Source organism: Vespula vulgaris, chromosome 20 (assembly GCF_905475345.1).
Source record: "Vespula vulgaris chromosome 20, iyVesVulg1.1, whole genome shotgun sequence".
NCBI classification, from domain to species: Eukaryota; Metazoa; Arthropoda; class Insecta; order Hymenoptera; family Vespidae; genus Vespula; species Vespula vulgaris.
The window spans coordinates 3281655-3296497 of NC_066605.1; the positions used below are offsets into that span (position 1 = coordinate 3281655).

At 24.7% G+C, this 14843-nt stretch overlaps 2 protein-coding genes across 3 annotated transcripts in view; one reads left to right on the top strand and one right to left on the bottom strand.

Moving 5' to 3' along the window:
• LOC127071080 (L-lactate dehydrogenase-like) overlaps nucleotides 1-14843 on the bottom strand; it is a 241814-nt gene that overhangs the window by 217998 nt on the left and 8973 nt on the right. The gene's annotated exons all lie outside the window — the stretch shown is intronic.
• The window catches only part of LOC127071075 (protein bunched, class 2/F/G isoform-like), a 142508-nt gene that overhangs the window by 50726 nt on the left and 76939 nt on the right, over nucleotides 1-14843 (top strand). The window lies entirely within an intron of this gene.

Here is a 14843-nt window from a genome sequence, read left to right on the forward strand (position 1 = left end):
AATTATTATATTATATATATATATATATATATATATATATAATACTTTGCCTTTATGTAACTTAGTTTTTATGATATCAGATCGTAGTAACGGTCATTAAATGAATAAAAACTGTAGAACTGTAAAATAATACTTTCTATAATACAGGTTTTTAGAACAGGAGACTGAAGTTGTGTCATTGTAACGAGTATTTGTATAAGACGGTAGGAAAGGCTCGTATTACACAGTTGTCAATATAGATTCGGCAAAAAGTCACTTCCTCTTGTCGTGAAAGAGCTCCGATGTATTTCCTTTCTAATCATTCTTGAATTTTTTTTCTCTTTTCGATAAATAATGTTTAACTTAAGAAATTTGAGAATCCAGTCTATACACACACTTTCTCAAAATTTACTTTGGAAGGAAATTTATCCAAATCATTTATTTTTATTTAAAAAAAGAATTTCGACGTAATTTCGTCTTTTAAGAATTCTCTATTTGTATCCTACATTCGAATATTAATTACAAGATTTACAGAATCGAGAACAATTTCATATGATTTAATATACAATTTTACAACATATATAAATTACAACATAATAAATATCTTTGTAAATACATATACAGGATGTTTCAAAATTCTTATTAGAAACTCTTACAACTGTATAGGAAAATGATTACTGTTTTTCTTAGAAAACTATGTTCCTAAACGTATCTATACTACGAATAAAACGAAATCATGTCGGTATTGCATCCCGTATAACCCATATTTGTATTTTAATTCTGTGATGTACATTATTCATATAATTTATTTGAACTATATATATATGGTTCATACGTATATATACACATATAATGTATATGTATGTATGTATGTGTATAATATTTTGTTTTCATGTAATTTAATTTTCTTTTTTCTTTCAAATGGTTGAAACGTGGATGTTATTAAATATAATAGATAAAGATTATATTGTAATATTATATTATATATATGTATTATATTATTTTATATTAATTTATAATATAATTATTATAATAATATCATATTATATTTAATATTATATATATATTATATTTATATATGAGATTGTATATATAATACATATAACATTATATGTAATATTATATGTACAATATTATAATATATATATACAGAGTGTTCTACACAATTGGAACAAAGTTTATCTCCTAAATCGTTGAAAATAGAAAAAAATATTATGAATCATAATTAAATGGCATCACACGGTGCATAAAATACAAATAATTTTACGCACTTTAGTGCATTGGTGCATTGAAAAAATACAACCACTTTTTTTTAATAGAAACTTATATTTTCAATTACATCATTTGATATAGTCTTTTATACTCTACATAAAAGTGTTACATACTCATACCTTAAATTTATACGTTAGAAAGTAATTTGAATTTTTTAAATCTGAATTTTATGGTTAAAAATTTTCTGAATTTTTTCAGTAAACATGAACGTACTACTAATATTAATTACTAATATTAATATGACAGTAATATTTTAATAACACTAATATTAAGATTTTTATTAGTAACTCTATTCATTACCCGTGATATTATTTGTTCATTAACAGATCTAAATAATTAAAAAAAAGAAATTAATTATGATAACTTCCAAACTTATAAATTTAAAGTATAAGTAAATTAATATCATTGGATATAACACAGATTCTATATAACACCTTTACTGTAAAAATCTCGATTTTCTCGAAAAAATAATTCCATATAAATCCATATAATTCATATATAATATGAATTTGTATAACACGTAATATTTCTCTTATGTTATACATTTAATACTTCAAATTCCCTTCTTTCTCTCTCTCTCTCTCTCTCTCTCTCTCTCTCTCTCTCTATCTCTCTCTCTCACTCTCTATCTCTCTCTATCTCTCTCTATCTCTATCTCTAACTTTCTATCCTTCTATCTTTCTATCTCATTTAAAATTTTAAAGGAGAACCGCGACGAACGCGATCGTGGTACGTCCGAACGGAAGAGGGTTGTTTGCTCGGTTGTACGTACGTGTGTGTGAACGGATAGAAGAGATTATGGTTTGGTTAAAATGCCGACGAGAGGATGTCTTTTGCGTCGCTCGAACGTCGTGTTTACGGATTAAAACGTCGTCATCTCTCTCTGTCTCTCTCTCTCTCTTTTTCTCTTTGCCTTTTTTCATTTTTGAAACGAAAAAAAAACCGGGTCGGCCTTCTCTTTTAAAGGATTATGAAAGTTTCGATGTTATAGCCACTTCGTGCGGTGTGCTTTCTAATATTGTCCCTCTATATCTCCCTCTTCTCTTTTCTTCTCTTTTTATCTTATTCCTTTTAAACTTCTCTCTTTATCATTCTTTCTTTCTTTCTACATACCTTCTTTACTATCCACCCTGACAAACGTCCGATCCTTTTGGATCAGCCCATCGAAGAAAGCTTTCGTGGTAAAGCCATTTTCTCTCTCTCTCTCTCTCTCTCTCTCTCTCTCTCTCTCTCCCTCACTTTCACACACACATACACTGGTTAAAGAAAACAAATCGTAGTTTTACCCATGTATTTATATCATCGTAACGTTTTTTAAGATCTGTCGTCGAGCAAGTGGTCATTTAGAAATTTGATTGTAATGCTTTTTGGATGAATCCTAAGAACGTTTAACTTTTGAAAAGATTTTCATTGATTCCTATAAAATGTAAAGTTGTAAAGTTTGATAAAGTTGTCGTTGATGTTTGGAATCGTTATAAGTTATACGGGGTGTTTCAGTGTTTGTTCGTTTGTTTGTCTCTTTTTTTCTGCCTGACTTTTAAAAAAATTTGCATTGATTCCGTCTATAAAATGTAACGTTTGACAAAGTTATTGTGGATGTTTACAATCGTTATGAATTTTGCGGGCTGTCTCAATTTGTTTTTTCTTTGCGCCTAACTTTTGAAAAGATTTGCATTGACTCGTAAAAATCACGTTTGAGAAAGATATCGTTGATATTTAGAATCATACAATTTTTTATTTTTTTATGCTTATTTCATTCTTCTTTCTATTCTTATTTTTAATATTTAAGTATTTTATGATAAAAAAAATAAAGAATAAATAAAAAATGATATAACAGTAAAAATTATTACTTTTTTAAATTACATATCAATACAATTTTATTTAATATATATTTATATAAAATTTAATAAAATTTATAATAAAAATATTTATTTATATAAAATTTATTTATACAGATTAAATGAACCTGTTCGATACGATTGTTAACGTTAGTCAATAGTCACGAAATACATACATACAATAGTATTTTTATTATAATCTATTGTTTATGTTTATTAATATTTTCAACTATGTTATAAGTTATGTTTTATAGTTATTTTAATATATTTATGTTAATTAAATATATAATATATATTTAATTAATTAATTAATTAATTAATATCGATTGTATATACATTTGAAAACATATATTCATAAAAAAAAAACATATTTCATAAAAACCTTAAAAATGCAAAATTTTAAAAATTTAATAGTAAAAGTTATTATAAAATTAGATTCACCCAAACTTTGTGTCAATAATATATATTTTTTTAATTGATTTTTAAAACATTTGACTTTAATCTCTTCAGTATGATTTCAATTGGTTTGTATTGATAACTATCGAATGCATCGGTATAGTCGATTGTTCATGTTTATTTAGATTTCTAAGTTTGTTACACAAACAATACTACCATTTTTGCGTCAACCTTTAAAAATTCATGTTATTCGGGGTCTACCGTATTATTACTAATATTGATACTATTCAAAAAAAGGTTCAAAGGATTCACCGCCATTTGTAAACACTTCACATTTCCCTTTCTTTAAACTTCTATTTTCTTTCTCCCAAAAATTTTCAACAGACGTATTTCAACTACCGAACTAACAATATTTACAACAAAAGTATAATAATCTGTCGCATGTATAAAACATAGCAAATAACATTTAATTTTTTTAATTTGTACCTTCCTGTTAAAATAAAATTTTTATTATTATATGAATATTTAAATACAAGAAAGAAAAAAAAACCTTGCATTTCAGAAAAATATAATAATATTCGTATGATAAATAAATTTTTTTAAAAATATAAAATAATTTCGATTATTGTTTTATCTACCGGGTGTCTCGTTCTAAAAGATATGCACAAATATCTTCGATCTTATCGATTTTATCGGTTTTATAAACGAATCACTCAAATAAAGATTTCAAACAAAAATTGGTAGATTTTAAACGAAGAATGTAATATGTATCGTATCTATTTTATAGAGAGTATTGTTGTTGAAATACGTAATTTTTTTAATAGAAATCGATATTCTAAGTAAAACAAAATTTATAGAGAACATGAATACAAATTTAACGAATATCTCTAATGTATCTTTTCATCAATATTTCATCAATATCATTTCCATTAAAACAAATTGTAATGATTTTCTGAGAACAGTGTCCTCTATGAAAACGTTGTTATAAATATTACATTTCCTTCTTCTATTTAGGTGTCTCATTTAAAATGAGAAACTATGTGTATATTTGAAAGATACGATCGCGGAGGTTTAACATGCTACAAGAAACATTCAAAAAAAAGAAAAGAAAAGAAAAAGAAGGAATTTGTCCCTTCCGAAAATAAATCTCCCCATTCGTAAGACTCCCACGTAAATACTTTCGACTTTCATTGATAATCGGTGACAATCAAATCGTTTTCAAAATGACGAGAAATATATATTTCTATCGTGACAATTCTTCATTTTATAATATAAAAATGTTAAATAAAATAAAAGAAATAGAAAAAGTGTATAACAGAAGAAAAAAGAATTAAGTGGTAAGTCTATATGTGTGTGTCTGCACGCGTGCGTTTGCTTGTGTACACACGTATGTATATATATATATATATATATATATATATATACACTTTTTTATATTATATAAGTATTTATATTATACACACACTTATATATATATATATATATATATATATATATATATATATATATACATATATACATATATACATATATATATATATATATATATATTCTGTAGGAGTAGATTTTATTAAATCCTCCTAGAAAATATTTCTTCGGGCATATAGATGCTTGTTACTCTTTCTAATCTTGATCGAGACACAAAACTGCCTATAGGGATGGAGAAATAATATACAAACGAGATATTTGAAACCGGATAAGTTCGGCTGGTCTGTTCTGTATCTATTCATCTATTCAAATATGAAATACTGCGGTAGAGACGAACGTGGTCATTGAAGAAAGAGAAAGAAATAAGTTGGTTATGTTAGTAGTAGTAGTAGTAGTAGTCATAATCTACCGGAAGCAGGTAGCAGTGATATTAACTCAAATACGATAACCGTTATAAGGGACCAAGAGATCGATATCTCGATAAAGAGATGGACGAGCGAACCGTAATACCAAGAATGGCAAACGATCAAATTTATTTCTTTCGCCAGATTGAAATCACTGTGATACAAACGTTCGTGGGCATGTTCGAAATATTTTTTATTTCTTTGTTCTTCATATATGTATATGTGTACGTGCCGAGTTTAACCTCCTATAACTCTATGTAACTTATATAATCATATATATATATATATATATATATATATATATATATATTTGTATTTTTTCTTATTTTATTTCTTTACCATAAATTGAGTTTAGTATCTTATTCTTCTAACATTTCAAAAAGGAATAATATGATAACTTTCAATTTTTATTTTTGTAAGTCGGAATACTTATTGTTCAAGTTTTGTTTATAAATAATAGATTGTAGTTGTTTATTTTTTCATTGCGTCAATAAACCAGAAATAAAGAGAATGTTTAATAATTATAAAGAAAAATAATAATTATCAAGATTTGTTTTGTACATTTATTATATATAATAATTTTGTTCTTATTTTTAATAATATTTATTATTTGTTGTATTATTTCTTTGACTTTGATAAAATGATTGATAAACTGACTTTGATTAAAATGACTTTTGATAAACTGTTTCAATTGAAATTTTAGAATGATTTAGATAAAAGATTTTGTTTTTCTGTTGTACTTATTTATTATATAAATTAAATTTTTATTGTAAATAGAATATCTTTTTGTAATTAAATTATTTCAAACAGAAAATATTTTCTATTTATCACTTTATTATAATTTTTATATTACATCATTTTAAATACTTTTTTAAAAATATCGTTTCTTTTTCTTATTTGTTTTTTGATTGATATAAGTAGTATAAAGTATTAATGATTATAAATTCTGTGACTTTCTATTAGATTGTGATTTTGACAAATAGCAATTAGTATTGTGTTGGATAATAAATAATATCGAAATTTTCAATATAATAAAACAAAGTGTTTATTAATATATAAAATACCACAAATATTTTTAATAAAGTAATAGTAAGATATGAAATTTATATTTATTTAAATATGTTTTTCTTTATTTATATATAAAATATTAAACATTAATAATAAAAAAATATTATATAGTAGTATTTATTTATATATAAAAGAAATACCAAACATTTTCAATTGAAAAAATACTATATTGTTATTTATTTAGATATAAGATCAAATGTTTTTTAAATAAAAAATAATGTTATACATTTAAAACTATTAAATTTATAAATTATTAAAAATATCGATATTAATTATTGGTCAACGCAATATTATTTATTCGACATCGTTACATTAAAAAATCAAAAAAACTATGTACTTAAAAAAATATTTTTTGATCATTTTATAAGAAGCTACTCTTTTTTATAAAATACAGGTACCTTGCTTTTCCATTTGTCATTTTAAAAAATTACTTAATGAATACATTATATAAATAATATAATCGATAATATTAATATACAAAACGTATCAAGCAGTAATTTCAAGCACTTGAAATATCTTGGATACTTTCAATGATACGAAAAAATGTAAAAGAAAAAAACATAACCGGTCTAAAGAGTTCAATATTCTAATAATCCTAGTATACATATTTATATTATATATATATATATATATATATATATATATATATCTTATATTATCTAATGCATAAAAATACTTTATCTTGTTATGACTTCATTCAAATCATTCCGTTTTGTTTTTAATTAAATGTTACAACATAGTAAATTAATTATTAATTCATATACGAAGGTCATTGTGTTAGTTTGACGTAATATAATTTTTTTTTAGATGTAAAAAAGATATATATATATATATATATATATATAAGTTATTACTTATAGTAACGTGCGTATAATTATACCCAAGATTTCAGCATAATATTAAAACGTTTCGAAATGATTCAATACTAGTCTCGTTACTGACAAGTATAAAGCGGAAATCACAGCAGTCTTCAACAAGAGTGAAAGAACCAAGGTTGTAAAAAAAAAAAAAAAATATGCAATTTGTTCTGCATATCTGCACGCGTGTCGCAAATCAGAATAATTTTGGTCTTCCGACTGACTATTTCCGTTTTCAACTTTCACGAAGTCCCTTTGTTTCGCCGTTGTTCGTGCCCAACAAGTATTTACATGGTCGTAAAGTTTAATGATCCTTAATTAGATTCTCTTTAGAACGAAAGGGTAGAATAAAAGGAAGGGTAAAATAAAAAAAAAAAAAGAAAGAACTTTGAATTATTCTGACGTTTTCTGTCTTGGTCGTTTTATTCGTTCGACTAATTTTCAAAACTTTAAATATTTTTATTTAAATAAATTATAGTGATAAATATTATTTTATTCAAATAATACTGATAATCTTTATTGAATATTATAAAAGATCAGTTATACATAGATTTATCTAATAGCAGAATATTTAAATTTGTATTCATTAAATTTATCAGTAGATAAATATTAAATATTTGTAAATTTAATATTTCGTGGTGAATTAAATTTAATTAAATTTAATTTTCGTAAATATTACGTGCTTTTAAATTTAATACTTTGTAAAATTTTTTTTTTAAATTTACGAACATTGAAAAATGCGAAATTTAATATTTGTAATATTTCGTAATAATATTATTAATAAACTGAATTAAATTAATAAAATTATTAATAATTGATTAAACAAATTAAATAAAATTGAATTAAATCTTCATGCCCTCTGTCACATATGAAAATTAAGAATATTTATTTTAAAACGTTTTGTATAAACCAAGTCAATTTCTATTCTTGATTTACAAATCAGTCAATCATGTAATTCTCACGAAGTAAAGAAAAAAATTTCAAGATAAATTTTTCAAGGTCTATCCCATATCTTTAATCTTAATTGATTGAAGATTAAATGTACTATGGTGTTACGAATAAAAAAATTCACAAATATTTCGATATCCATACTTTTTATTCGTAAATTTTTCTCGAGATCTACGTGATCTAAGAACGAAGAATAAACATATTAGTAACAACGAACATTTTCGATATTTTTTATTGATTTCTATCATGACTCTTTAACATGAAGCTTCTATTCTATAGAATTGTTTGTTTTTTTTTATTTATATTATATTTCTTATATTTTATTTTTATATTTTCTTTTATTTTTTTTTCATTTTTTTATATTATATTTTTTACATTTACTTTTTCCTTTTTTTTCACTTTAATCGACAAAATCTAGCAGCGATAATCAATGCTCGTCGCCGACGCCGTCTTTCACGTTTCACTTGCAAACATATCAGCTGCATCGATGTCGAGTTCGCAAATCGAGATTATATGCTGACGTTCTCTCATCGTGATTCCATCGAAAGGATATTGCTGCTTTCTTTTTTCTTATACAAAGATCATCATCCGATCAAAAAGACGTATGAGATTTTGTCGGGTCGTTTCTATTTTTGATCCTTCTTTCGATCGATTTCGCTCAACCAAAAAAAAATATATATATATATATGAATTCTTCGCAGGATTTGATTTTTTTTTAATTTATTAGGTTGGTATATGTGAAATGTTAGTTTTGTTTTTTTTATGTCAAATATCTTGATAATATCGCATTAAATCTTTACGAAATTTGATATTTATAAGTTCGTACATAATTCGAATATTTGAAATATTTAAGATATTTCTAATGGTACGAAAAAAAAGAACAAAATTTTATTAAAATAATTTTGTTGGAGATTTCAAGGTCGTTAATAGTTCTTTTTTTATAATATTTCATTAGAAATGTTTCTTTTTTAAATAAATTCTTTTCTTATTAAAGATTTTGTTATTTTGAGTTTTTTCATTGATTTATTAGATTGGTACGTTTAAATTGTTGGATTTTTTGTTATGTTAATTATTTTGGTAATATCGCGTTGTATTTATGGAATATGGTATTTGCAAGGTGGTTCTTATATAATACGAGTATTTTAAATATCTACGTTGATTTTGATGTTATTTTTAAAAATTGTTTTTTTTTTAAGTTGTTCATTCAATAAGAGGAAACAATTTTATTAACATGAATTTTTTTCTAACTACAATTGTAAAAGAAATATTTTCATTAATATAAAATTCTTTTAATGTGATTTTGTTAAAGATTTTAAGATCATTGGTTTTTTTTCTTTTTCAGATAAATGAGCAATATTTTTATTATTACAGTATTATAATATATTAAAAAATGAATTCTCACTTTTAAATGATTGAAATGATTAGAAAAAATAATTGTCGGAAACAATAAAAAAACTGAACAAATAGCCAAATCAATCTTTATCAAATTCGTTATATAAACTAATTGTCTAAATCATTGAAAGATGAATAAATGTAAAATTGACAAGAACATGTGCTAATTAATTAATAAAACGATTTATTGAAATAATACTGCAAATATTTACGTAACTTTCAAAATTTGGAAAGTAATATGATAAAGTAAATACGGTTGAGGTACTTATAAAAAAAATAAAAATCTGAAATGAAATAATTAACATATAAATGATTTCAAAAGAAATTAATTCTAAATTCAAATTAATTCCAAAATCAATTAACAATCAATATCACGTTATAATTATCATCCAACATCGTCATTTTAGAATTATAAATAATATATAAAAATATTTTATATAAAACATATAACCGACTATGGCTGATTAGAAATAAAACATTTATTTCACCTTATATCTAAATCTTAATAAAAAAAAGAACATTCCGAAGCAACGAAGATAACGATAGAACTTAAGTTCTCTTAAATCCCACGATCTATCTTCTCTTTTACTAGAAAAAAATTTCTTCGTACAAAAAACCACGCAGATCGCGTAAGGGTAAGAGACAAAACAAAAATGAAAGAAGAAAAGGAAAAAAAAGAAAGAAAGAGAAAAAGAAGAAGAAAAAATAAAATATAAGAAAAGAAAAAAAAAAGATAAGAAGTAGAAATCGTCGGTCGGGTAAGAAAGACGTCGAAAGTCAGTACGGTGCATTCTGTGATGTATCTTTCGTGAGCAAAGATTAGCGAGAGAAAGGAAAAAGAGTATGAGTACGAAAGAAAGAAAGAAAGAAAGAAAGAAAGAAAGAAAGAAAGAAAGAGAAAGAAAGAGAGAAAGAAAAAAGTATGAGTACGAAAGAAAGAAAGAAAGAAAGAAAGAGAAAGAAAAAAATTGAGTACGAAAGAAAGAAAGAAAGAAAGAGAGGGAAAGAAAAAAGTATGAGTACGAACGAAAGCAAGAGAGAGAGAGAGAGAGAGAGAGAGAGACTCCTGGCAAGTTGTGTGTGACAGCGTGTAATCTCAGAGCCCGCTTTTCGAGGTCCAAAATAACAGGTTTCTCTTTCCCTCTTTCGGCGCGATATTCTTCGCTCTTTCCCCTTCACCGATCTTCTTCCCGTTACCCCTTTTTTCCTCTCACCAACTCTAACTCTTCTTTCCTCTCTCCATTTCCCCATCTATGTAAGTAAGCACCTATATCTCTTTAACTCTCTGAACCCTTTCTCGGATCAGGATTTCACTCTTATCCTTAGATACAATGTTACTCTCTCGGCGCATATACCGTTAAGACATTATTATTAAGCGAGTAGTAACATTGTCGATGTTCGGCTCGCGAATGACCACCGTGGAAATCGAAAAACCGGATTTTGAAAGCTCACGCGGACCCTTCAAGAGACATTAACCGGCCGATCCCGACAATATACGAGCATGAAATATATAAAAGTATATATAAATGGTTGTATGTTTACGATCCCTCCTTTTGCAAAATTTCGATTTAAATCTTTCCTTTCGTATCATTTCGAAACTTACCGAAGATATCGACTCGATTAATGAATACATTTATTACTATTGGCTACTTATCAGGATTTTTAACTCATGTCGCTCTTTTGTACGTATATGTAGGTTTGTATTTGTGTATTTGTGTGTGTGTATTCGTGTGTTTGTGTATTCGTGTACGAACGAAATATTTTAGCAAGATTTTAAGAAGAAATTTCGAGTTTTTAATGGGCGGTATTCTTTTGATCTAATCAAGGTTTTTATACTTTAATCTTTGTATAAAGCACGAACCTCCTATAACATGTACTTTGCGATACATGATTTTTGTATAGCACGGGTTAAAAATTATCGAAACACTCGTATAAAACGATTTTGATGGAATACATTAAATCAGAACATTTTTATATGATAACGAAGATAAACGTAAATGTATTTACAAATTTTGTTATGGAATACATTAAATTTTGATGGAATATATTAAATCAGAATATTTCTGTATGGTAATGAAGAATAAACGTAAATAAAAAATTTGTTTCATAATTTTAATATCAAAAGACAAATTCTGCAAAATTTATTAAGAATATATTAAAACTTATAATATATATGAATACTAACGAGTGATGTTCTTATAATATGTTATTTTTGGACAATGGTTTTAATATGATACTTAAAATCGATTTTGCAACGACGAAGTTGAACATTACTTGAACTTAAAAATTTTATGTGCATTATTTGTTTTTCCTTCTTCTTGATTTTATTTTTTTAATTTTTAATATCACGTTACTGTATTTATTATATTATTATTTCGTAGAATTGAAGGTGAATAAAAAAGTATTTAAAAAAAATATCTTTTCTTTTTTATTTGACATATATCTGTAAAGAATGTTGGTATCTATATAAAAAAAAAAAAACAAATTCCACCTTGAAACAATTCTGAAACCTTTCACTACATAAGAAGCAAGATATGCCATAATATTTCTCACTTGAAATCAGATAATTCTTGTCTAAAGAATTTTCTCAAAAATGCGGTATTTCCAAGATAAAAATTAGTAACGCTTTATTTTGTACACCCGATATTTTATATTCCTATTTATTATTATGAATTTAAGTAATTGAAATTTTATAAAAATATATACAATTTTTATTTATGTCAGGTTACTTTTAGTGTTACAAATTTTGAAAATTCATAGAGATTTTGAAAACGTGAATCTTTTTTCTTATATTTTCAAACGAAATGTTAAATTTCATACATGTATATAACTTTATAATATTTATCGAATAACAATATCTTACTGCTTTAAATAATACTCGTTTTTCAATAACAAGACATTCGTTTATAAAATACTCATAAATGATAAAATATACATAAATAAAAAAATAATATATAATAATTTATTATTATTATTTATATATATATATATATTTCTTAAGTGAAATACAAAAAGACAATAGATCACATGTTTGTGTTATTATTAAATATTTTTTATTTAATTTTATTAAATAAATTTATTAGATGAATTTATTTTATTGTTTTATTAGATAAATTTTATTTCATTTTTTGCCGGAATTATTAGAAATTTAATTAAATATTATATTTCTGTTAAGTTGTATCAATATTGCAAATGTATCATATTTTTTGAATATTATATTTCTAATGTCCATTCCAGATAATATAAAATTTAACTTGTACAATCTAACATCTACAAAATACCTTATACATTAGACTAAGCTAGTTTAGATGAAAGAGAAAGTGTTCAATCAACAAAAAAGGTACACTAATCTTTTAAGAATATTTGTATGGTATTTTTCCCGAAAAAAAGTTGCTACTTATCGTTCACTTATCCGAAGCTAAGCGTTTCAACCAACATTCTTGACGAAGAATTCTAAACTAATCGCCACTCTTCTGAAAAGTGTACGTGGTATACTCGATAAGAAACATTTTCAAGTGGGAAAGAAAATTTTTCAAGGCAGCAGTATGAATAGTTTTGAACAAGAAACATATTTATTATTTCTTTATTCTAAAAAGAGAATTTCAAACGTGACTTTCAGAATTAATAAAAGATTATTTTGTATTTGTTACGTATATATTTTCATACGAATTACAAGAAATTAATTGCTTTGCTGAGATTATTAAAATCTGAAATAATTTTTAAAAAATATTATATTTTTAATATAATATATGTATATGTGTATGTGTATGTGTATATATATTATAGATATATATATATATATATATATATATATATATTATATATATATATATATATATATATATATATACATATATATATTGTTGCTGTATTAACGTGTGTTTATTATTTTTTAAAAATATTAATTTATAAAAAATGTAAATATACACATATTATTGATATTATATATTTATAATATTCATCTTAAGTAACAAATTTATAAACATTTTTTTGATACATATACGAATACCAAGTGTTCAAAAGTAAACCGTTTCAAATTTTTATCTTGGATACATTAGAAAAATTCTTCAGACAAGAGTTGTCCGATTTCAAGAAGGAAAATATTAAGACATTTATTGTTTTTTATTTGATGAATGGTTTCAAGGTCATTTGAAGATCAATTTTGTTTCTTTTACTTTTTATTTATTTTTTTTAGAGACTTATATTTTTTATAATAGCAACATATACTACATAAACAGAAAAAAACAACTTTTATCTGAAATATTTGTTAAAATGATCAATTTTTATCTGTTCAGAATGTGTGATAATAAAAAAAATAAGCAAAAAAGAGAAGAAAAATAAGAAATAAAAAAAATAAGAAAAAAGAAAAAAATTTTTAATTAAATCTTATATATGCTGTTTAGAATGTATGACAATACATGCAACGAAGTTCTATAGAAAAATTAATGTCAATCGGTCAAATTTGTTTCAAGATATAATAGAAGCCACTTTAAAAAAGTACGATACATTTAAAAATATCCGTTTAAAATATATCTTTTAAAATATTTATCATATTTATAAATAAATATATTATAAATATATAAATATATTATTTATATTTATAATTTGCACAGACTCTCGATAAATGGCATTATGGCGAACGTACATATTTCGAAAAACAACACTATAGATACCGTTATGTCGATACCCATAGTATGAATTACAAATATTAATAATTAATTATTCAATAATAATTAATCAATATGAATTACATTCCTGAACTTTAATACAGTTGAGCGTATCGGATTTAAGAACTGCGGTAACTAATGAGATTCTCGTAAATGAATGAAAAAAGTCTTAAAATTCTCTTTAGCAAATTATATCGCAAAATTTTATCTGACAAGCATGTAGAATTAATACGTCAGAAAGAATGTTCGTCGGATGATAGTATTAAAAGGATATAGAGATAATGGAAGAGGGGAAAAATCGAATCGGTAGTTAGATCGGTAGCTCGGTGAGCCGTCCTTGACGTCGGATTCGACGTTGCCATGGAACAGAAACGAATCATGCTCTGTCGAGCATATCGATTCGTTCCTTTACAAGACTCCATTCCGTTCTATTGCCGTCAATCCGTGCAAGAAAGCAATATTACACTTTCTCGATGACGCGAAGTGATAATCGCGTTTGGTAGATCGAAGATGAAGAAACGAAGAAGAATCAATCAGCATAGGAGCCGAGTCGATCGATCGATCGATCGGTTGGTCGGTATCACGATGTCGATA